General features: G+C 38.1%; 1 pseudogene; it reads right to left on the bottom strand.

Moving 5' to 3' along the window:
• Window positions 1–337: 337 nt before the first annotated feature.
• On the bottom strand, window positions 338–1,875 carry LOC147426600 (uncharacterized; annotated as a pseudogene).
• Window positions 1,876–22,822: the final 20,947 nt, after the last annotated feature.

Raw genomic sequence — 22,822 nt, 5'->3', positions numbered from 1 at the left:
ATTTAACTTTCTTTGAGCTCCTTTACCTATAAGTGAATTATTTATTATACAAACTCTAAGTGCAAAACAAAATATCAACCATAAAGATATCAATTCTATTACCTGAATAAAACTCTCCTTGAAGATTCCATGAGCTCTGGGATTTTTTCATCTGACTCTTTTGTGTTGAGCTTCCTCGAAAGCCCCATAAAAGCTTTATCAATGTGCTCCCTCAATCAATGATGAAACCATGCTTCAAAACCCTTTGGCAGTTCATCAATAATTTTCCCTTTGATCCTTAAGCATTGCTTCAAGATACTTTCCCAATACCATTCTTTACGCAGATACATTCTAAATTTCATGGCACTAATATAATGCTCAGAAGTAACATCATTACATGGCAATGCATCAAAGAGTGCACTATTTCCTCTTTCCTATAAAGAAGACAATAAGCAACCCATAAATGCATTGATTCATTTGATGATTTCATGCGCATTTTTGGGCCAAGGATTATTACCTCTCCGGATATTTTAGAAGTTGCCAAATAGTGGACCTTGTCTCTTGTAAGGCCCACTTGGTCCTTTTCTCTTACCCACTTGAAGGTAAGTAACAAAGAGAAGAAGCCTTGGCCATTGGTGGGGTTGGCAATGGCCATGCATTTGCACCAAACGAAATCCAATCCTTGTCAACTTACAGTTTTGTAGAAATTCAAACATGAATGGTAAGAAGAGAAAGTGTTTACCTTATAAGCACTTTCTTTGAATATTTTTCAACTCTTCCTTGAGAAACCATTTCCTTTTCTGGCATTGAAATAGATGGATCATTGATCTCTTGCATTTCTTTGTTAAGAGACATGTCAAACTCTTCCTTTTGAAGAGCAAGTAGAAAAAAAAGTAAGATTTTACAAATTTATACCTAGCATTAGAAATTACATAAAAAGTATACTTTGCGGTTAAAAAGTATACCTTCCATATGAGCATTGCCAATAAAAGAGCAGGAGTATTGTACCAACTTCCTTTAAATGTCTTCTTCTCGCAAGCAAGCTCTACCTCTATCCATTGAATACAATCTTGGAAAAAGTCTTTCATTAGAGAATCCTTGCTTGCCACAACTAGTTTTTTAAACAAGAAGATCTCCTGACAAATTTTGTGCTCATAGTGGTTCTACTAATCCTAACCCACAAAGTGACAAACACATAAGGATTTGGCAAGGAAAAGAGAAAGAAAATGACATGTACATAGTAATAGTAATATCTTTAAAGAAAATGACATGTACATAGTAATAGTAATATCTTTAAAAAAAAGAAATGAGCCTACTCATTTTGAGAGCGCAGAGCTAGCATAATCTCTCCCTTGGCACTTCTATCAACATTGACAAATTGACACTTGACAGAATAATGTCTCCACCTGATCATTGAAAATTCTACAACAACAAAAGGGAAAATAAGATAGCACAGTGTGAGACAATACAGCCTTATATTAAACGGGAAAAAATCACTTAAACACATTTTTATCAAGCGCACCCAAGTTTTTAAGCGGTAGTTGCCATCCCAAACAATAATTTTTTTTTCTCCTTAAGTATTCCCACTCAAGCAGAAGGTAATTATCAAAATTATCACTAATTTCTTGCCAAATAGGCCCCCATTCTTCTTTGTCTAACTCGGAAACATAATCTTGATCATGGCCAAGCTTCTTAAATGACACAAGAAATGGAGCTCCAAGCACACTTTATCTGAGACATCTCAAACCTTTTCACTAAGCCCTCAGTGCCCGGACCCACCACTCTAATGCCTTCTCCCGCTCAAAGAGGAATGCAAGGAGGTTCCCTACCTCTCTTTACATTAAAACCCTCTAAAATCTCCTCCAGTATGCAACCATGAACATCCTTTCCATACATTGTAGGATGATCGATAGGTTTAGCAACAATTGTCGTTTCTTCAGATACGCTTTGGGCCACCTCTCCACCTTGTGTAGCATGAATATATATGAGCTCCTCTTCTTCATGCACATCACCCAATATATCCTCCTTTTGATGGACATTGGAGAAGCAATGGAAGATTGTACATGGGACGTATGTCCTGTATTGCCAGACCTTAATGTGTATCCTACTCCTATAAGAAAAAAACAATAATACCACAACTAGCTTAGTATATTGAGTTGACAAATAAAAAACAAGACCACAAACAGCTTAGTATAGTTGAACTTACTTTGAGAGATACTTGCCTTGCCACACGTAGATGGTGTACGAACCATAATCTCTATCAACTGTAATCAATAAACAACAAAAGTATTCTTAGCAACAAAATTCGAATAGAAACACCAAAATTTTTGTAACATAACGGCGTAAAATGCCAAAAAAAAAATCCCATTCCATACTTGCTTCCGTGCAGCACCACAATGCTCATGGAAAGGGAAAAATACAAGACCACTTCGACATATGTATATCTATAGCTTTGCACTTCTATGTGTTTGTGTATGTCAATGTGTGTGTGTATTACAACAAGTGTATTTGTGTTTATGTGTGTGTATGCAAATGCATGATTGTAATTGTGTTTGTGTGTGAGTATGCATGATTATATTTGAGTCATGTATTTTGTGTTTATGTGTGTGTATACAAGTATATTTGTGTGTGTACTACAACAAGTGTATTAGTGTCTATGTGTGTATGCAAATGCATGATTGTATTTGGGTCATGTGTTACTGTGTGACTGTGTGTGTATGTGTGTGTGTGTGTGTGTGTGTGTGTGTGAGAGAGAGAGAGAGAGAGAGAGAGACAGAGAGAGAGAGAGAGAATGCATGATTGTATGTGTGTCATGTGTTGATGTGTTTGTGTGTATGTGCATGAAAGTGTGTGTGTATGCATGTGTGTGTATGCAAGCTTCCAATGGAGCTCCTCCATGCCTTGGAAGGCATGGGGGAGCTTGAAATGGAGCTACTCCATGCCTTGAAAGGCATGGTGAGAAGGCATTGTTAAAATCATGAAGGAGCTCCATTGGGGCTCCATTGGAGCTCCTATGGTGGGCATACACGCGCACACACTCACACACACACACACACACACACACACACAAAATAGCCGTTGACGCACGAATTTACACACACACACACACACAAACACCCATGCGCGCAAGTAGAAAACTCACGTGCGCACACACACACACACACACACACACACACACATGAGTACCTTTTCTTCTTCTCCTTCTTATTCATTGCTTCATTTCACTTCACTTTCATTTCACTTAACATGTATTATATTTATAGACATATACATTAACTAATTAAACATGTATTACATTTATAAAATATATACAATAAACACTTACAAAAAATATATATAAACACTTATAAAAAAAGATATATTAAACACTTACAAAAAAAGATATATATTAAATACATAGAATATATATAATAAACACTTATAAGATATAAACTAAAACTGATTATGCACTTTGAGATTTTACTCATAAATAATTATATACAAGCTAGAATAAATATATATTTTCTAATCCTTAAATAAATAATTCTAGAATAAATATATAGTAAACACATAAACACTTAAAATATATTTAGCAAAATAATTGCAATTCATATTTTTCACATAAAAATTGTAGTTTATATATTCTCTAAAAAAATGCTACATTGTATATGTAACTTAAACATATACACTTGTGTTCACACACACACACACACACACACATATATATATATATATATATATATATATATATATATATATATATATATATATATATATATATATATATATATATATATATATATATATATATATATATATATATATATATATATATATATGAACACACACACACACACACACACACATATATATATATGTGTGTGTGTGTGTGTGTGTGTGTGTGTGTGTGTGTGTATTGGAGGCACTTTTAAAGGTTTGGACCTAGTACACTGCATTAATTGTAGTCATTGAACCACCCTCTAGGAATCAAAAGTCCCGCCAAATTCAAATTTGATGCAGCACCTGTCCACTTGCAGGCATACAATTATAGTTTGTATATATTTAGAAATTATAATTTACCAATCGGAATGCACATACATGCACAACCGTCATGTATTAAATGACATACTAGCCAGTTTGAATGCACAACTTCTTCAATAACAGTTTTCATTATTCTTTGAGTCATGTGAGTTAATGCACAATATCTTATGCAAATATCTTATACACAAAATCCATGGGTCTTTTTGTTTACCTACCAATCTGTTTAAGCAATGATTAAAAGTAAACTCCACCTTTCACCACCTTCACCACCATGACCAACTTCATTAACCTTCACCACGTTGACTTAACCTCTTGCTCTAAGTTGATCTTATATTCACAAACCTTGTCTTCAAGCCCCTGACTTCAACAGCCCACCACAGCTTTTTTGTGTCTCCATCATTGTACCCTAAAATCTTATGTTTAAAATAATATGTCCAACATGAAAGCGAGAATAACTTGGAAGGTTGGTGATCAGATAGTCAACCACGACATTCAGTTGAGGGGAAACTCCTTGCTGCTTAGTGCTTACTATTTTGTTATGATTGCCTCCATCTTGCCATTTTCAATCACTATCTGCTCTTACTGTCTGAGATTATGGCCTAACAAAAGTCTTATTGCAACCACACTGGGATGTTGAAGGTCATCAACATTTCTTAATAGATGGGTCTTTGTCGAGCTTGTTTGAGTTGCTTCATTCAGACACATTTATACATGTATCTGACAGTGAGAAAACAAATGATAAAGAAAATCTGAAGTGGTTTTAAGCATAGTGCATCTTGAAAGTAGTGGTGAAGAGATAGGACAACTCAAAACTCAGTCAATCATCACTTGGATTCAACAAAATTCAAGGGGAAAAAAGTTAAAGTATCTATTAGCATTATGTGGAGCTCCTTTGCAAGTTATTGTACATGCAACGCATGATAAAACAAAACAAATTTCAGGGATGGAACAACGTCTTGATGGTCATTTGTGGACTCTCCCATCTGTTACAACCATGGTGGTAGCATGCACAGTTTGTCTACGCCATTGTTTGGGGTGCATGCAATGCAATTATTCAACATGTCCTCATTATATTAATGAAGAAAAATTTAATGGTAGATATTTCATGGCTATTTGGACAGACAGGTCAAGATGGACTATCTTGCAATGGAAGAGAAGAAAATAATAACTTGTCATTATTGTCAAAAGGTTGTTACTTGTGTTGTTGCTTGTCTTGCAAAATCTATTATGTTTTGCCTCAAGACAATACAATGTCTCGACTGGTAATACATGTTGGTAGACATGGGCATAATGTTAAGGCAAGAACCTCCAGGGCTGTTATTTCCAGAGTACAAAAATTGGTAGGTGTAATACTAAAAATTGAAAAGGGTGGTCCAAGAAAAATTCAAATACTGGTGGCGCAACAACTTTTGGTGAACTCCTTGATTGGTAAGGAAGCTAAAGTTACATGTGATGGACAGTTCAATGATTTTTTGGAAAATGATGCTACTTGTTTAAACCAAAGGGTATGAGAAACTAAGTTTTGTTCCTTGAATTTGTTAATTTTTTAGTTGTTATTGATTTAACTTTCTTGCACTGCATCGTGTAGGTTTTCTGCAAATGTTTCCAAGGAGAGGAAGAGTCAAGGTGTTGTAGTTGGAGATGGATATGATAATATTTTATTACTTTAAAAAAAGTGCATGTTTCCATTTTTCCATGGGAGTAGATTTCATGGATAGGGCAAAGAGGATGACAAGTGCTTCCTATTTAAAATGTCCACAAAGGGACCAGGTTCTGGGATTAATCTAGTAAATCGAATGAAACGAATGGGAATGGGTAACTTAAGAAATATTGGGTGCATTTTGATTTTACCCATAGAATAGATAGTTGGGCAACAATATCATTGCTCAGTTTATGATCCAAGGTAACCATCAAGTATTTAAGATATCTCATATTTCTTTTGCTTCATTAAATATGAGATAATATGAGTGAAAATATTTATGTTGAATATCTTGTAGCATACGATCACTACAGATGATTGCTATATGTGAAACTCAAGAGGACGATGCAAAGACTCAAGTTATTTTTGGGAGAATCTTAATTCAACAATGGAAAAGTATGGACATGGTGCAATTGATTTTGCAGGTTTTATGTCCGATGAGACTAGTGCAAACTAAAATGTTATTTGAATAGTCTTCAATGGCGGACCGGATAATATTATGGAGGGACCTGAACAATCATGTCTATTTCATTGGGAGCAGAGTCTGCACAAATATGCTAAACAGTGGATACCTCAAAATATAACAAATCACCACACTGACATGTGTGAGGAATGGAGAGCTTGTAAGACCATTGAGCTTGCATCTCAAAATGTGCATTCCATTCAAAATTATTGGAGACAACATGTAATTATAGAGAGCATCACTGGAGTGAGTAGATGGTTTAAATGGTGGGAGAATCAAATTTCTCAATGGGGAAGAATTGGTACAGATGTAAGTACCTTTATGAAAAATTATAATGCTAGAAAAATGTTTAAATTTTCATACATGAAATTTACAATTTTTTATGCATGTTTTAATGAGTTTCATAGTTTGATTTAAGTCCATGGGAACAGGCACAAATTCCCAATATGAATTTATCAGAAAGTGTGAATGCTAGTTGGTTAGCGGATGAAGGTGGAAAGAGAAAAATTTCCATGTATGATGCCTATGTAACAGATGTTATAAATTCATATACTCAATGTGAAAAGCATTTGGGATATAATGGAGACCTTACTTTCTCGAGTTGAATCTCAACACACTCGAACTCCAACCAACATGGCCCATCTGCTACATGAGGCTGTTGTTGGAGGGACTCCAATATATATGCATCCAATTTTGTATGGAGACAAAGAAATAATACAATGCAAAAAGAAGGGTAGAACAGGAACAAGTAGCTCTTATCGCCCGAAATATGTCATGGAATCTAGGTAGCAAAACCATTGCGGTTGGCCCAAAAAAAATCAGGTTTGATAACCAAGGACAAGGAATTTCTAACATTCCACTGCAAATTAGTGATAATGATGATGATATTGGATCTCAAAAAAAAAGAACCACACCTTTGTCCTATCAAAGAGACAGTGTGTTGGAGAGTGATGTGCTACGCAATCAATGGGCCCTGAGAAGAATGGCCATTCAAAGTCAAAGAAAGTGTTTTGGAATGGTGGGCAATCTCTTGTATACTCGCTCTATTGGTCTCATTGCTCCATGTATATGGTCCAAAAGGATGTTCAAGGGTAAAACAATTGAGCAGTGGTTATGGTTTTTTAATCATGACATTTTTCATACTCAGCCAATCAAAAAACAAGTCAAATATTTGCCTCCTGATCCGAATATTTGGCTAGTAGCAAGAGGGAAACATATCTCCACACACAAACTTGCAGCACTACAACAGACTGGATTCAGGATAGAGAAGGAAATGGTAAATGCTCAACCTCCAGTTGGTGATTGCCCAGAAGGTGGTAGCAGCTCACAGAAAATAAAAAGTGGAGGCATGGAATTTCTAAAGAGGCCATGAAGAAATTTTAAGCAGGTAAAAGTATGACGGCTTTAGTTTTGGAGAAAGTGAAAAAGTCTCAAGAGAATGTAGTTTTTCGAGTGTTCATTGAAAACATTTATGAGATTCATATAAGAGGGAGTCCAGCATGTACGTGTCCGGATTTCAAAAGAGAGAGAAGACAAACAAATCCTTTCTGGCATGCAAACATATGTACTATGTGTACATGAAAGTGCTCAGACTTGAATCTAAGGAGCACATGATTATTCATCAGCCAACCCTCTCACCAATGGATATCGCCTTTATTCTCAGACAACCAACTTAGGAGGATTTCTCCTTCTATTTAATTATTGTTGGTTTGGTATGCATTTTTCACTAAACTAGATAATTGCTCTATGATACTCAAGTTTTTTTAGCATTTATTTTAATTTATTCCACTTGCAATCATCTATCTCAGAAAAACATTGTTTATGCAGCACAGGATTTCAAATTTCAAACAAAACACAGAAGCAACTTGCAAGGTGTTTAAACACTTGGGAACAAATTACTTACCTTTTAGAGTGACCATTATGTTTATGGAATTTATGTCTTTTTGTACTCTAATTTTGGTCCTATCTTGTGGTAGATTAGTGAATGTACTTACATCCACAAACTTACGTTGATTCAAAAAGCTCAAGCTTGGAGAAAATGGTATTATCTCTATTTGGCATGATTTTTGACTCTATTGTATGTATATGTTGTGGACTTATTTGACTCTGATGGCCTACGCTACGAACGTATTTGACTCTGATGGCATGAGCTGTGGCCTTATTTTCTTTAAAAGGTCTATATGATTTTTGGCTCTAATGTGTGTACTGCAAAAAAATTGCTTTACAATGTCAGTCTAAGAATATATATATATATATATATATATATATATATATATATATATATATATATATATATATATATATATATATATATATATATATATATATATATATATATATATATATATACATACATACATTTATATATATATTTATTTATTTAGATGTGTGTGTTTGTGCACATAAGCAGTTCTTCAACTCAACCAAGTGTTTTTAAGTACTGGTTTATGTGCATGTCCCACCCCTAATTCTTTCAAAATAAATATTGAAACATAAAGCAAGAGATTTAAATTAATACATCCACAAAAATATATAAGCTTGTTTAGTGCATCATATAATTAAAATAAGTTGTTTACAACATTACGCGTACCTTTATTGGAAATTGCTAGTACATAATTATTTAAATATATTAGTTAAGAATAAATCTCGCCTCAATCTTGCATTAAGCAAAATTTGGACTCACAAAGGGGCCCTTTAAGGAGTTTGACTTTACCTCTCTCTACCAAAATGGGCGCATGGATAAATTTTTGCAAATAAACTCCAAAGTTGGCGGAGGTTTGACAGTTAGAATATCCTCTTCAAGCTCTATCTACTGATATATAGCACGCCATGAGATTCCTCATATTTTAGAAGATTCTTTTTTTGATTCACTTAGATTCCGACAGAGTTGTCACATCATAGGTGAATCAAAAAAAGAATCTTCTAAAATAGATTCACCTATGATGTGACAACTCTGTCGGAATCTAAGTGAATCAAAAAAAGAATCTTCTAAAATATGAGGAATCTCATGGCGTGCTATATATCAGTAGATAGAGCTTGAAGAGAACATTCTAACTATCAGACCTCCGCCAACTTTGGAGTTTATTTGCAAAAATTTATCAATGCGCCTGTTTTGGTAGAGAGAGGTAAAGTCAAACTCCTTAAAGGGCCCCTTTGTGAGTCCAAAAAATATCCACCATATTGATAGTACGTTTCAGGCGAGCAGATGGTCAATCTCAAAGAAAGAAATCTCTCTTGACCGACACAATAGAGTCACTTGTGTTGTATATGTTGCCTGACTCTATACCGTTTATATAGGCTAAAGCAATATGGTCTCAAAAAGCATCTGTCTGCTAGTGCCATGAGGGGTCCCAATTATCAACAAGCATCTGCTAGTGTCATGAGTAGTCCCAAATCTCACAAAGCATCTACTAGTGCCAGAAATGACCACCACTAACTGCTTTAGTAGAGCGTGCAAGAATATATGCTTGATATATGCGCTATGAATATTATGTCCCTATCATTGCACAAATGACCTTTTGACTACCGTGCAAATGATTTTCTCTCTCGGCTGACGCTTCCACTTTGGAATTCTCTCTCTCTCTCTCTCTCTCTCTCTCTCTCTCTCTCTCTCTCTCTCTCTCTCTCTCTCTCTCTCTCTCTCTCTCTCTCTCTCTCTCTCTCTCTCTCTCTCTCTCTCTCTCTCTCTCTCTCTCTCTGTTTCTCCCGTTGTCGGTACTCTCACACCCCTATCCTATCTCTATTCCACAAATATGGTTTTCTCTCTCCGTCTAATCTCTCTTCTCTCTCCTTCCCTCGGCACTTATCTCACCTACCTCAATGCCGCCATAGAGAGCTCCATGCTTATATAAGCTCAAAAAAGCATCACCTTTGGCCAAAAAACACAAATTGATTAACTCGCAAATAAAATTAACCCGCATGAAACATATGTTTTTCAAGTGTTGAGATTTTGCATGGTCTATACAAGTGTTTGAAAAATATTATCCACTAAAAAGCTCATTGGATGCCTGGAAATGGGAAAACATTACTTTTGGCTCTAACAAATCTCTCAAATGCGACAATTGTTCACATGAGCTATGAAGTGTGATGCCAAGGGCAACAAGAAGAAATGGAGTTGCAAAAAGAGGCTGGAACAAATCCCAGAGTTCACCATCCTCAAGGTTTCTCTGAAGAAGCATCCACATAAATTGAAAAAGGAATATTGGAGCTTGAAGGAGCCACGCTTTACAAAGCAGTCTATAGAGATGTTGAAAACAACATGGTTATGTTGCCCATGATACCTCAAGAGGCCTATAATCTGGCAAGGAAGCTGGAGGGAAGCTACCCATAGAAGAAGCACTAAAAAAGATAGACCTTCTGAACCACTTCTAGCTACCTCCATGCGGGATTGACATTCAGAGAGCTCAAGAGCTCTACACGAATATTACTAAAGGGGGTACAACAAAGATTTCAACACTAGACAATGACAAGCTTCAAGTGAAGATCACTTCAGAGTTGATTGGTGAAGCATTACAGCTATCATGATAGAGGTGCTACAATGAAAGGGAAAAAATAAATGGAAATAAGCGTATTCACAAAAAAGGGTGCAACGGTGACATTTGCTAATAAGACAAGCCAGGAAGTAGAATTTACCACATGCATATTCATGCAGTTCTTCCACGTCGATGATAAAAGACTAGGTTTCTACACCACACCACACGGTAGCTACATATTAAACATGGGCCTACCAACAAAGCACACCAGTGACAATCGACCATGCCCAATATATCCTCGATCTACTCACAAAGAAGAAAAAGCACACCAATCTAACTTACTTATCATCTCTGGTGGTACTAACAAGGATACCTTATCAGGCTATCGGTGCTGCCCAAGATTTTCATGAGGCTCCCTCTCAAAACGATTGGATCCAACTCCAAGAAGAGGAAAGTGATGAAGAAATCAAAATTAGGCTCCATTCAGACTATTGCCCACACCAGATCAAAGAGAAAACTACAAGAGTCAGAATCCACAAAACAAGAGCTGATAGATAGAAAAATTAAAAGACCAATGACCATGCCGAAACCTGGCAAAGAAGAGAAAGCAAAAAAGCAAGACAAAGAGGAAAGATTGGTCGAGGATTTCAAAAAGAAAAGAGTGGACAAGGGAGATTCTGCTGAGAAATGGATTCCACGCAAGATTTGCAAAAAAAAACCAATGGCCACGCCCATTATTGTCAAGCAATTGAAAGAAATGTGGGCTCGGATGGAGCGGGCCAAACTAGTAGAAGAAGTCAAAGCAACTGAAGAAGCTGAATTTTTTGAGGAGAGACCAAAAGCTCAACTAAAAGTTCTCACTCCCAGTTTGGTGGAAAGTCCTATGGGAAATTTGAATGTAAGATTACACAGGGAGAAGAATCCCAACCAACATCCCAAGTTCAAGAGACTCAAGAAGAACCAAGGGACCATGCTAGTTTCCCTATCCAAGAAATCCGCTTATAATGCCAAAAGATATTAGGTGACTTGTCCCCCACATCTGCTCGACAATGGAGCATGATACACCCCTACTACCCAGCCTTGCAAAGAGTGGATGTAGATATGTATAATGTTGCTATGCAAGAGCACACTCATGATATGAATACCATCCTAGCACTACAGGTGAGCTAATTGAAGCCTATGTTGAGCTGCTTACACTCAATATTATAGAGGCTCAGATAGAAAGACAAGAAGCACAATAGTCAAGGAGCCAAGTGTTGCCCCAGCAATAGAAATTGACCGATGCGGTGATGCAAGGAGTATTCACAAATGTCATCGGTAATACACTAGAGAATCAGCTAACTATAACAAAAATCTAATTGGTAAGTGAAAAGGAGGAACTAAATGGCCCAATGATGCATAGTTAAAAAAATCAAGGCTAATCCTCAACTAACACGACTAGCAGCAGATACCAGTGCTACACCTTCTGATGAGAGCGCGAAATTTTAGAGCTAGAGAGGGCACTCAGAATTCCAGAACAACTGCAAACAAGATACCATAGCTTCGGTGCTAGCTCGAGAAGAGACTCTCCAAGCAGAGAATGTTGTGAAAGAAAAACGAAGAATTAAAAGCTTTGGTAGCTGCATTACAAGCCAAGCTCGACTGCAGGCACCGGAGTTTACCCACAAGGACAATCACGATGATGATGACCAAGGCAAGCAATGAGATACACATAGAGAGCTTGATGCTTATCAAGGACAACAACAGACCCAACAAACAAAGTCGTCTTCTGAAGTGACTCAAACTGCATTTGATAAAGGTCAAGACAAAGGGAAACAGCAAGCTACCCAATAAATTCATGAAACAAGTACAGCTCAAGAGACAAGAGAAGAGGGTAGCAACGAGCCTGAAACTTGAGCCAAAAGAGAATACCTCTTATCAAAACAAGCCATAGCTAAAATGAAAGAAAAGATTGCAGGGAGCATTGAAATGAAAGATCAAAATCCTTCATTTAGTCAATCTACAGCTCCTCAAACCAAAAACAGTCAATAAGGATTTGTATACTCTCTCACTCCCTCTTCCTATAATAAGGTATGAATGTCTTTGCAGGAAAGTCTCCCTTAAACAAGATATGGTAGAAGCTCAACCAATTGAGCGACAACCCAAGTGGAGAATGCTCTAGCTTGAGAAGCACTCGGAATGGAGGATTCGCATGATGAGGGCACCCACTTCCCTTGAGAAGGATGTCACTTTTTGCCCATTCCACAAGTACGGGCATGGATTTAGCATGAAACACTGCAGAATTGACATCACAACTGGCTAAACTACCCAGTGCTGCAAGGGCCCAAAGATAAAGAAAGATTAGCTGAAAATACATGCTCAATATCCTCACATCAGCAGTCAAGCAGTACAAAGGACTTTCTAATTTATCTTGTCAAATGCTAAGGAGAATATGTAGAATGATGGTTGCATGCATCATGATGTATCACCTCAGTAAGCATCCAGATGAACAAATTACGCATGGGTTCTTTCCACGTTGTCGAGAAATTTGCGGTCTTGCCAGGAAAGCACCGGGCTTATGGCTGTGAGAGTTTGAGAGAGAACTCAACAAAAACTATATGAAGGAGTTAAACCATAGATGCCATGAAGACTAGGGTTTGGAAAGAAGTGCAATCAAAGAAGACTCACTCTTTCTCTCTTGCACTCACACACACACAAAGAAAGAACGCAAAAGAGAATGTCAAAACAATACGAAGATGAAAACATCAAGGCTATGGTCATATCGTATCATGGGTAATATGAAAGGGTTAATGGATGAGTTAATGGCATTCAATCTTGGCTGACCAAATAGGCTACAAATTGTTCTTTGGAATTGTAGTTTTGTGCTTACCATAATATAGATATTTTGTCTAGTGATTGGGATTAATTGTGTGTACAAATCCTCTTGGTTCATAGCAAGATAACTATGCTTACATCAAAAGAAAAATTATAGTCTATGAGAGGTAGTATGATGGGATCTGGTGATAGAAGTATTTCATTGAGCCTTTCAGGGCCGAAGAGAAACACTATACGTTGTTGAAAGTGTATTTTACGGCTAATCCATACGTTAATTCTAATAGATCATACAGAGTGAAAGCGATAGAAATGATCATCATGTGGGTTATTCATCTAGGATAGTATGTGAGAAATGTAGATATGAGAGAAGTGAAGAGATGAGAAGTTTCTCTCCCAAGCCCTATTCTTGCCCGTAGGCAATAAGGATACTGCGGGGAGAGATGTACCTGTAGCAAAGAGAACCTAGAGAGGATGAATTACTAAGAATGAGAGAGATAGGTTTGGTTAAGGAGATGAGATTAGATACATATATATGTATATGTTGGATTAGAGATGAAAATGAAAACAACAAGAAATCAAGAAAACATCAATGTAGAACACATCTTACTTGAAACCCTTCGGCACCATTATTGATGGGAGAGAGAAGAAGAGTGGATAATTCCACTTTGATTGATACACCCAGTGCAAGACCTTCTTTGATTAGAGTTGATCTTCCAAGGTTAGCTTGTTGCAAGAATGGCTACTCTCCCTCTAGGAAAAAGTGTAGGCTTGGGCTTATGTTAATGGCTAAGTACAATTAGGCGTTACTACTCACTCCCTCATGAATTCCTCTCATCAATGGCTTAAATGCTTGAGTTCCTTCCAAGGAAGAAGAGGTCCCCTTTTATTAGGTTAAGGGAACCCCCAAGGGTTTACACAAGAAGAGAGGAGCCAGTGTGAACAGGAATTGGAAAAGTTGGAAATGAGCTGTCCCTACATGATGTGGGCAGCTGGGGTCTAGTATTTTGATCATATCTCCTCAACCATGGCTCCAAATAAAACAGTAAAAATATGGGCAGAAACTTCAGCTCATTAGCTACGATTTTCATTTTAAAATCATTCTCCAATTTGGATTGGAACCTTGTGTAAAAAATTCATCAAAATAGGGTCCATTTCTGGCAGCAAAAGTCTTCCCGTGGTCCCCTTAGCATAGACTTTCATTTAATTCCAAAGGACACCTCGTGCCATATGAAAGCATGACATTGCTCCTTGACAAATTTTTGTAATCATGCTTGCAATAATGCATTAAAATAAGTGTATCTTTGAAATCATGCCACCTAGTGTCCCACTAGGATTCGATTCTCTCCTAGTAGATATTTAAAAAGAAATATAAGAAAAGTATAAAAAATACATAGAATATATATATATTAGAGTTTACCCTAGATATAGGATCTAGCTAGGGTGTGAGATGATAATGAAATAGTAGAAATAAAGAATCAATGCTTTTTGCCCCAAGTTAAAGAGGCGGAGCTATTGATGCTTTTCCCATAGTATTTTTTGATGGTAAAGTAAGGATATGTTACCCTTGAGAAAAATAATAGGATGAGATAGAAGGCTTATTATTATACTTAAATATGCATATGTACACTATAGGAAATATAATTATGTATCTAAAAAAAATACAAGATAGATCTTGTAGCATGCGTTCCCACTATGTACGTGTCACAGCACGACAACATCTCATGTTCTTGCCATCCTACTTCATGAACATTTTTGAAGAAGCTTTTTATATAGGATTTCCCCATTGAACACCACTCTCTTTGGGCTCTAAGTAATGACTCGTGCAAGATTTGTGAGCTATCATGCAATGGAACTTCACCAACTCGATATTATTAGACCCGTTTCCCCTGAAGACAGAGAGCTAGCAAGAGTATATCAAGAAGGATTATAAGAGCAGGCAAAGTGCTACTCACAAAGACAACCTTTCATTCACCAACAACCTCACTTTTTGACTCATGAGGAAGGGTGGAGTATTGGAGATTCCAACAAAAATGAATACCAAGTGTGTACCAAGTGCACTTTCATCATCTCTGTAATCTCGATTGATTGTAATATTTTTTCCAAACCCCATATCCGCTATCATGATGTACTTCTGAAGACTGAGATGTATCATTTCTACTATTTTTGCAGCAACATCTAGCATTTGTACCATAAAACCAGGAGCCGATGTATAAAAAACAACTTTGTAAAGTTTTTGACATAAGCATTATTATGAAATGAGTGAGGAGATAAGGTTCTTATGTACGTCGTGTGCCATCTTCTCTCTATTGTGAATTCATTTCTTTGTACTACATTGTACATTTGTCGAGTGAAAATTACAAGGGCACCATTTTGTTCTTCTCATTGAGCTCTCCGTGTGGATACCTACATTGAAAGTGCTTTGCAAGAATTGAGCAACGAATTTTTGCAACATTCCAAGTGACATATCTCACTATTCAAGTGTCATATTGTGATTCCATCAATTGTACAAGGTTCTCGGCACGTAAAAGAACTTAGTAGGCGAGTCTAAAATTTGAAATGACAACTTGTACAAGGTTCTCGTCACGTAGGAGAACTTAGTAGGCGAGTCTAAAATTTGAAATGACAACTTGCATCTAGCCGACTGGATAATTTCATGTTCCCCCCCATGTTGGATTGCAAATCTGATTATCTAGTTCTATCCCGTACAGTCTTGGGGAGTTGTCTATTGAGTTTGGAGTCAATTGAAGTTGATTTGCTTGTAGATTTGAATGTGTTTGTGTAAGAAGATTAGAGGATTGCATTGACAAGAGATTGACAACCTCTTGGCGTGTCTCCATGCCCTAGTCAAGTCACTTGCTTCCCAACATTGACATTTTAGTCTTGGTTCCATCTCTTTCTGAGATGTGATAGGTGTTGACTGTTATGATCCTGAGACGGTAGTCCATGAGATGGAAACTACTCAAAGTGGATACACCTAATCATGTACCCACCCCTCAATATCCTCCCAAAAATTAGAAGACAAGATTCTCCTCTCTATTTGTCATCATCGCGTGTTACAATAATCTTCCTCTCAATGTAGATATGATGCAGTTGGAGAAGGCTTGGAGCTAGTTCCAAATAGCACAAACATGATGACTTTTATCTACGTTTATATGGATGCTCTTTGCTTTCATTGTTGTTAAAATGAATATGAGTGTGGCTCTTTGTATTTCGTGCAAACCCACTCTAATGACAAGATATCTTCGATATACTTGTATTTTAAATCCCTTCTTCTGATAGAATCAATGAAATAAACCAAAGGAGAACTTGACCTTAAGAGGACACTTACACGGTCCAAAAATGATCGCTTTGCGGGACACAATTGAAGAAAAAACAATAGCTCACGATGGTAAAAACTTCCTCTCGCATCAACGCCTGCAGAGGAAAGTTTCTCTTGTTTGCGATCATATCGAGAGAAAAATTCACAAAGTTTCACGGCTCTCTATATGTTGTGTAGAGAATATTTGCTACTCTTTGTAAAAGTTTTTTTCTCTCTTTGGTTTAGCAACATTGTGGAATTCAGATAAGAGGTCCCTTTTTTTAATATACAGGTTTGAAGTTCAAACCCCACTAAAGGTCCACATTCAATTTTTAAGTTGGTCTTTGTTGACCTCTTTTTAAACAACCAGTGTGTTGTTTGAACTCCACGTTTTTCACCAAAACAAATATGGCATTTCAAAAGTGTTTAAAACGCATGTCCAAGCCAAAAATTGTAAAAACTTATTGTCAACTTACCAAAAACCTAAGCCATTGCGTTGAGCCCTCTCGATGGAGCCTTGCTCCTCTGCGCGCTCTGTTTGTCCACAGCCACATCATCTCCACACCGGGTTGGGGGGGGGGGGGGGGGGGGGGCTTTTGGTGGAATGTCTAGGGGTTGCAAATGGGTGCGCGTTGTGTTACCATGTACATGTGGTAGTGATGTGTGGTGAACATAGTTAGGACCGTTGGGCCATTTTTTCCCTCACTAGGAGGTTTTTTCCACCGTGCATTGTATATACGACCATCACTCTAGGACTAATTTATCTTTCCATTGCACACTAAGTAATACACTCTCTTCTGTGTGCCTTGAGCGTCCTTCGTCTTCTCCAAGCTGTGTGTGGTTTCTTGCAACCCTAATTCCAACAATTGGTATCATAGCAAATTGCATCCTCTCGGGCATAGTCGCAAACAGCTCCAGCACACGCCTGCTCACTTCTCTAATTTTTGAGAGTTTTGGTGAGCGTTCATAGGTCAAAATATATTTTGGGTTAGCTCAAAGAGCTTTGTTTGCTCTGATTTCTAATTCGGGCTCATTTCGGCCTCCGTTTTCACTACATGTAGTACTGCGCAGGCTATTTTTTCATTTTGTGTAGAAATTCTTTCAGTGTCGTTTTTTGCATAACAGATCCTTACAGCCTTCTACGGTTTGTGCTATATAGCACATGTTGTTCCCGCTTGGTTTCTCCTCTTTTCGGGCAGTTTTTACATCCGATGCAACATTTACCATGGCTGACAACAACACAAATACGTTCAAGATGTTTGTTGCAGAGGACAGATTGGATGGGGACAATTATCATATGTGGGCTTATATGATGCAACATGTTGTTGTGTCAAAGCGTGTTTGGAACATTGTGTAGTGCATTGATGTACGGCCTGGTTTTGAAGATATAGGCGATGTTGAGGATGTAGGTCTTGCTGCAAGGATTGTTGCTGTTAGAGTTGTTTTACCTATGGCTAAGCAAGCTCGTTGGGATGTAAAATATGAACAGGCTCATGTGTTGATTATGTTGTCTGTGAAGCACACTATTACTCCCCACATTTTTTCAACAAAATCTACAAAATAGGCTTGGAAAATTTTGGTTGGTCTTTATGTAAGTCGCAATGAGGCAAAAATTACATTGTTGCAGAAAGAGCTGGAGTTGAAGATTATGCATGAGGAAGATGACATGGACACTTTCCTTTCTAGTGTCAAGGATATCAACGAGCAATTTAACCTTCCAGGTGAAGTCATTTTTGATAGTTTCCTTGTGCAGACTGTTCTTGATGCCTTGCCAGATTCTTATCAAACTTTTGCTAGTACTTGGAGACTTATGACCCCAGGAAATCCTGAAGTTGTCAAATTTGATGCATTGTGCACATTGTTGTTGCAAGAGTCACTTTCCAAAAAAACAGGACTAGACAGCGTGCATTGAACATGCCTTTATTGTTGCTCAAAGAAAAGGTGGTAACAACAATGTAGCCACTTCTCATGGTTCTTTTGCAAGTGGTACATGACCTGTTCCTAATGCTTCTACTGGCATCAATTTATCTAGGAATGGTGATAAGCATAAAAACAAGATGCGTTGCCATTATTGTAAAGCTAATGATCACTTGATCAAGCAATGTCCTAAGTTGAAGGCCAAAGAGGATAAGAAGAAAGAGGGTGGTTCCATTGCAAATGCTGGTTCCACTACAAATGTAGCTATTGTTTATTCTTATGTGAAGGAGACTGTGATGCTGATGTTGATGCAGAATGGGTTTTTAGTGCAGAGTGTACCTATAATCCTGTTGTCCATGATGCATACATGTCAGTTGCTACAAATTCACATATGTGGTATTTTGACAGTGGTGCTAACACCATATTAGTGATTTTGGGGATTTCCCAATTCCCACTTTCAAATCAAGCTTAAGATTTGACCACATGGCCAAATCTTAGCCAAAGTTTTGAGAGCATGGCTCTAAAGACCATTTCAAGTACTACCTTGTGGATGTCTTTGATCTTAAAAATTAATTTGAGATTTGTCCATATGGTCAAATCTTCAAGCCTTTGGTGATCCCTAAATTGGCTCTAAAGTCTCAAACTCTCTAATATGGTGTTCGCTACAAAGCCCATTACCTCACATCGTGATTTTTTCACCTCTCTTGAGTTTGTCCCTCATGGGAATTCAGTTACTTGTGCCAACAATGCCTCTTATCCGGTTCACGGAGTTGGAAAGATTGTGCTTACTACTACAAATGGCAGTTCTTTTACACTTGTTGATGTACCTGGGATCAAGAAGGATCTTTTGTCTGCATCTGCACTTGCTAGGTTTGGACTTATAGTCAAATTTGTAGATGACAGGTGTATAGTACATGATCTCAGTTTCAAAGATGAAATTGTTGCATCTGGCATTTTATGTTGTGGGCTGTATAAGCTCACTTTATATGACAAGTGTGGGTAAAATTCTATAAATGCAATTGTGGAAAACTTTGGCAATACTATAGATGCAAAACTTTGGCATGCACGTTTTGGACATCTGAATTTTGCCATTTTGTTGCGTTTGCAAAACTTTGATATGGTTCCTTCTTTGCCGCCTCTAAAAGCACTATCAAACGTGTTTGTGAAGGTTGTATTTTGGATAAGATGCAGCGTTCTAAGTTTCCAAAGGATGGTTCAGTTAGGGCCACATGCAGGTTGTAGCTTGTGCATAGTGATGTTTGTGGGCCCATGCAAACTCCGTCTTGGGCAATTACTTGTACTTCATGACTTTCATTGATGATTACTCTAGGCATGCATGGGTATATTTGCTTAAAGCTAAGTCCGAAGTGTTTTTGTGCTTCAAGAAATTTCTGGCTATGAGTTAAAACGTCTCGAAATGTACTATGGACACCCTCTGTTTCGATTGAGGGGGGGAGTATATGTCTCATGAATTTAATGCATTTCTGTCTAGTCATGGGATAAAACACCAATGTACATTGCCTTATACGCCTAAATTGGATGACTACCATGCAATCTGAATATGATACACTTATAGAAAATGACACATGGATTTTATGTGATTTGCCTCCTGGAAAAATGGCCATTGGTACAAAGTGGGTTTACAAGTTGAAACGCAAGCCTGATGGTGAGATTGATTGCTATAAGGTGTGACTTGTTGCAAAAGGCTATACACAACAGAAAGGCATAGATAATGAAGAGACTTATGCTCCCATTTGTCGTATGACTACTGTGCATTTTCTATGTGCATTGGCAGCTCATTTTGGTTGAAACATACATCAATCAAACATTGTTACTGCTTTCTTGAATGGTGACATATTTGAGGAAGTTTATGTAACGCAGCCCTGCAGTTTTGTCAGGAAAGGACAAGAGGAGAAGGTGTGCAAATGTAAGAAATCTTTGTATGGGTTGAAGCAATGTCCTCATGCTTGGTATGAGAAGGCTCGTGCTCATTTGGTCAAACGAGGCTTTCGTAACAGTCCAACAGATCTAGAAAGCACATTGTATGTAAAGCATGAGGATGATGTACTTCTCATTGTGGTTCTCGATGTAGATGATTTGTTGATCACTAGACCAAATAAGAGACATATTGCTGAATTTAAGGCTGATTTGAATGCTACTTTCAAGATGAAAGTTTTGGGGTTGTTGCATCATTACTTGGGTGCACAATATAAGCAATGTGACGGTGGTATTGCCTTGTGTCAGAAAAGTTACATAGAGACATTTCTATGTAAGTTCGGATTGCAAACCTATTTCCACTCCCATGGAAACAGGTTTGAAGTTAAGCCGCATGATGGTGGTGATCCTACCAATGTCACTCTTTACCAAACTGTTGTTGAGTACCTCATTTATGTATGCAACACGAGACTAGATATTCAGTTTGCAGTCTCATAGGTCAATAGATTTATGCATAGCCCAAGTCTAAGTATTAGTAGGCTGTCAAGAGGATTTTTTGCTATTTGCGTGCAACTTTACATTTTGTCTTGTTTTATCCCAAGGGGGGATCATTGTCACCAGATATACATGTTTTTTCAGACTCAGATCGGGCTGGTTGTTTTGACACACAAGCGTCCACAAGTGGTTTTTGTTTCATGCTTGGTAGCTCATGCATATCATGGTTAAGCAAGAAGCAACCTACTGTGGCCACTTCCATTTGTAAGATTGAGTACAGGTTAGTCTTCATAGCTACGGTTGAGTGTGTATGGCTCAGATGCCTTATGGTTGATTTGGTTATTAACAAGGACATTGCCAACACTATCTACATTGTTGTCAGAGCACATTGGAAGTTGCGAAAAACCCAGTTTTTCATGCTCGCACAAAGAACATTGAGGTGCATTACCACTATGCTAGGGAGAGGCTCTTAGCAAGAGATCATCTTAGCTTATGTGCCAACACATGACAATATTTCATATCTTTTCACAAAGGCATTGTCTCGTGAGAAGTTCTGAAGCTTTCCACAAAGCTTTGGTTTTACTCCCCTTTGTGAACTGATTATGTCCTCACAAAGCATGGAACTTCCCTCTACTCTAAGTGCCAGCTCTCATTCACCGCATCACTCCCAGGGGGGATTTCTTACCATATACGTTGTGAGCGGGATGAAAACACACACAGCGCCTCTATAACGACCCGTCACACACTCTTGGGAAGATACACACACACACTATGGGGCACCACTCGGCTTAGACAACACACCTGGCCGAGACAGGGAACACACCTGTGGAGTGAGAGGAGAGAGACTATCCACTTGCCCACTCCACACAGACACACACACACACACACACACACACACACCCAAAAAACTCAGCTCAAAAGAGGAGAATTTCTGATGTTTAGATACAATTGAGCTTGGGCCAACACCAATGGGGCAAATAGCTCACACAATATGGGTAAAAGAAGCCAGATACAATCACAAACTGGAGCAGAAACTTCGCTCATAGGAGGAACTTACACAGAAAAACAGCAGGAAAAGAGTGAGGAATTAGGCAAAATGGACAGCGCCATCGCGTCCGGAACGGCCCAAAACCCCAGTCTACAATGTCAAAGTGCTCAAATCCGACCTCGGATGAGCAGTTTACGGCCAAAACAGGCTCCAAAATGGGCAAAAAACACACCTGCGGCTGTTCCTCCTCTCTTCTCCACGTTTTTTCTGGTCTTCTCTCTTTTTTTTCAGTTCCCACACTTAGCTTTATTAGTTGGGCACCCTTGGCCTTTTAGATGACCTCAAACGGACCCCGAACAGGCCAAAAACTGACCTCGCAGTGCATACTTGTCACCTTTTTGCATCATTCGCACACCTGGCACTCAGCTTTTTTCCAATAATGCATCTCGCCACCACGTGAAGTGGACCCAAAAAGTGGTCCTAATGATGACCTTTCTGCGTAACTCTCACAAGAAAACACCCACGTTGTGTCCGTCCTCATCTGCGTGCAAATATTGACCTCGTTCGCCCTCCTGACGCCACTAGATGCCATCTGACGCACCTGCTGACCTCATGTCGTCGGCCCGCGGATAGCTTCCTCGAGAAGTTTTACACGCTATAAACTCCTCATTATTGTAGAAAAACACAGTGGTACTGGTAATAGTGAAAATCGATGCACTATGTACACCTTGTCCTACCTGTA

This window comes from Adiantum capillus-veneris, chromosome 24 (genome assembly GCF_014529385.1).
Source record: "Adiantum capillus-veneris isolate H3 chromosome 24, ASM1452938v2, whole genome shotgun sequence".
Lineage (NCBI taxonomy): Eukaryota > Viridiplantae > Streptophyta > Polypodiopsida > Polypodiales > Pteridaceae > Adiantum > Adiantum capillus-veneris.
The sequence above is the reverse complement of the archived record's forward strand: the minus strand, read 5'-3'. Positions and strand labels throughout refer to the sequence as shown.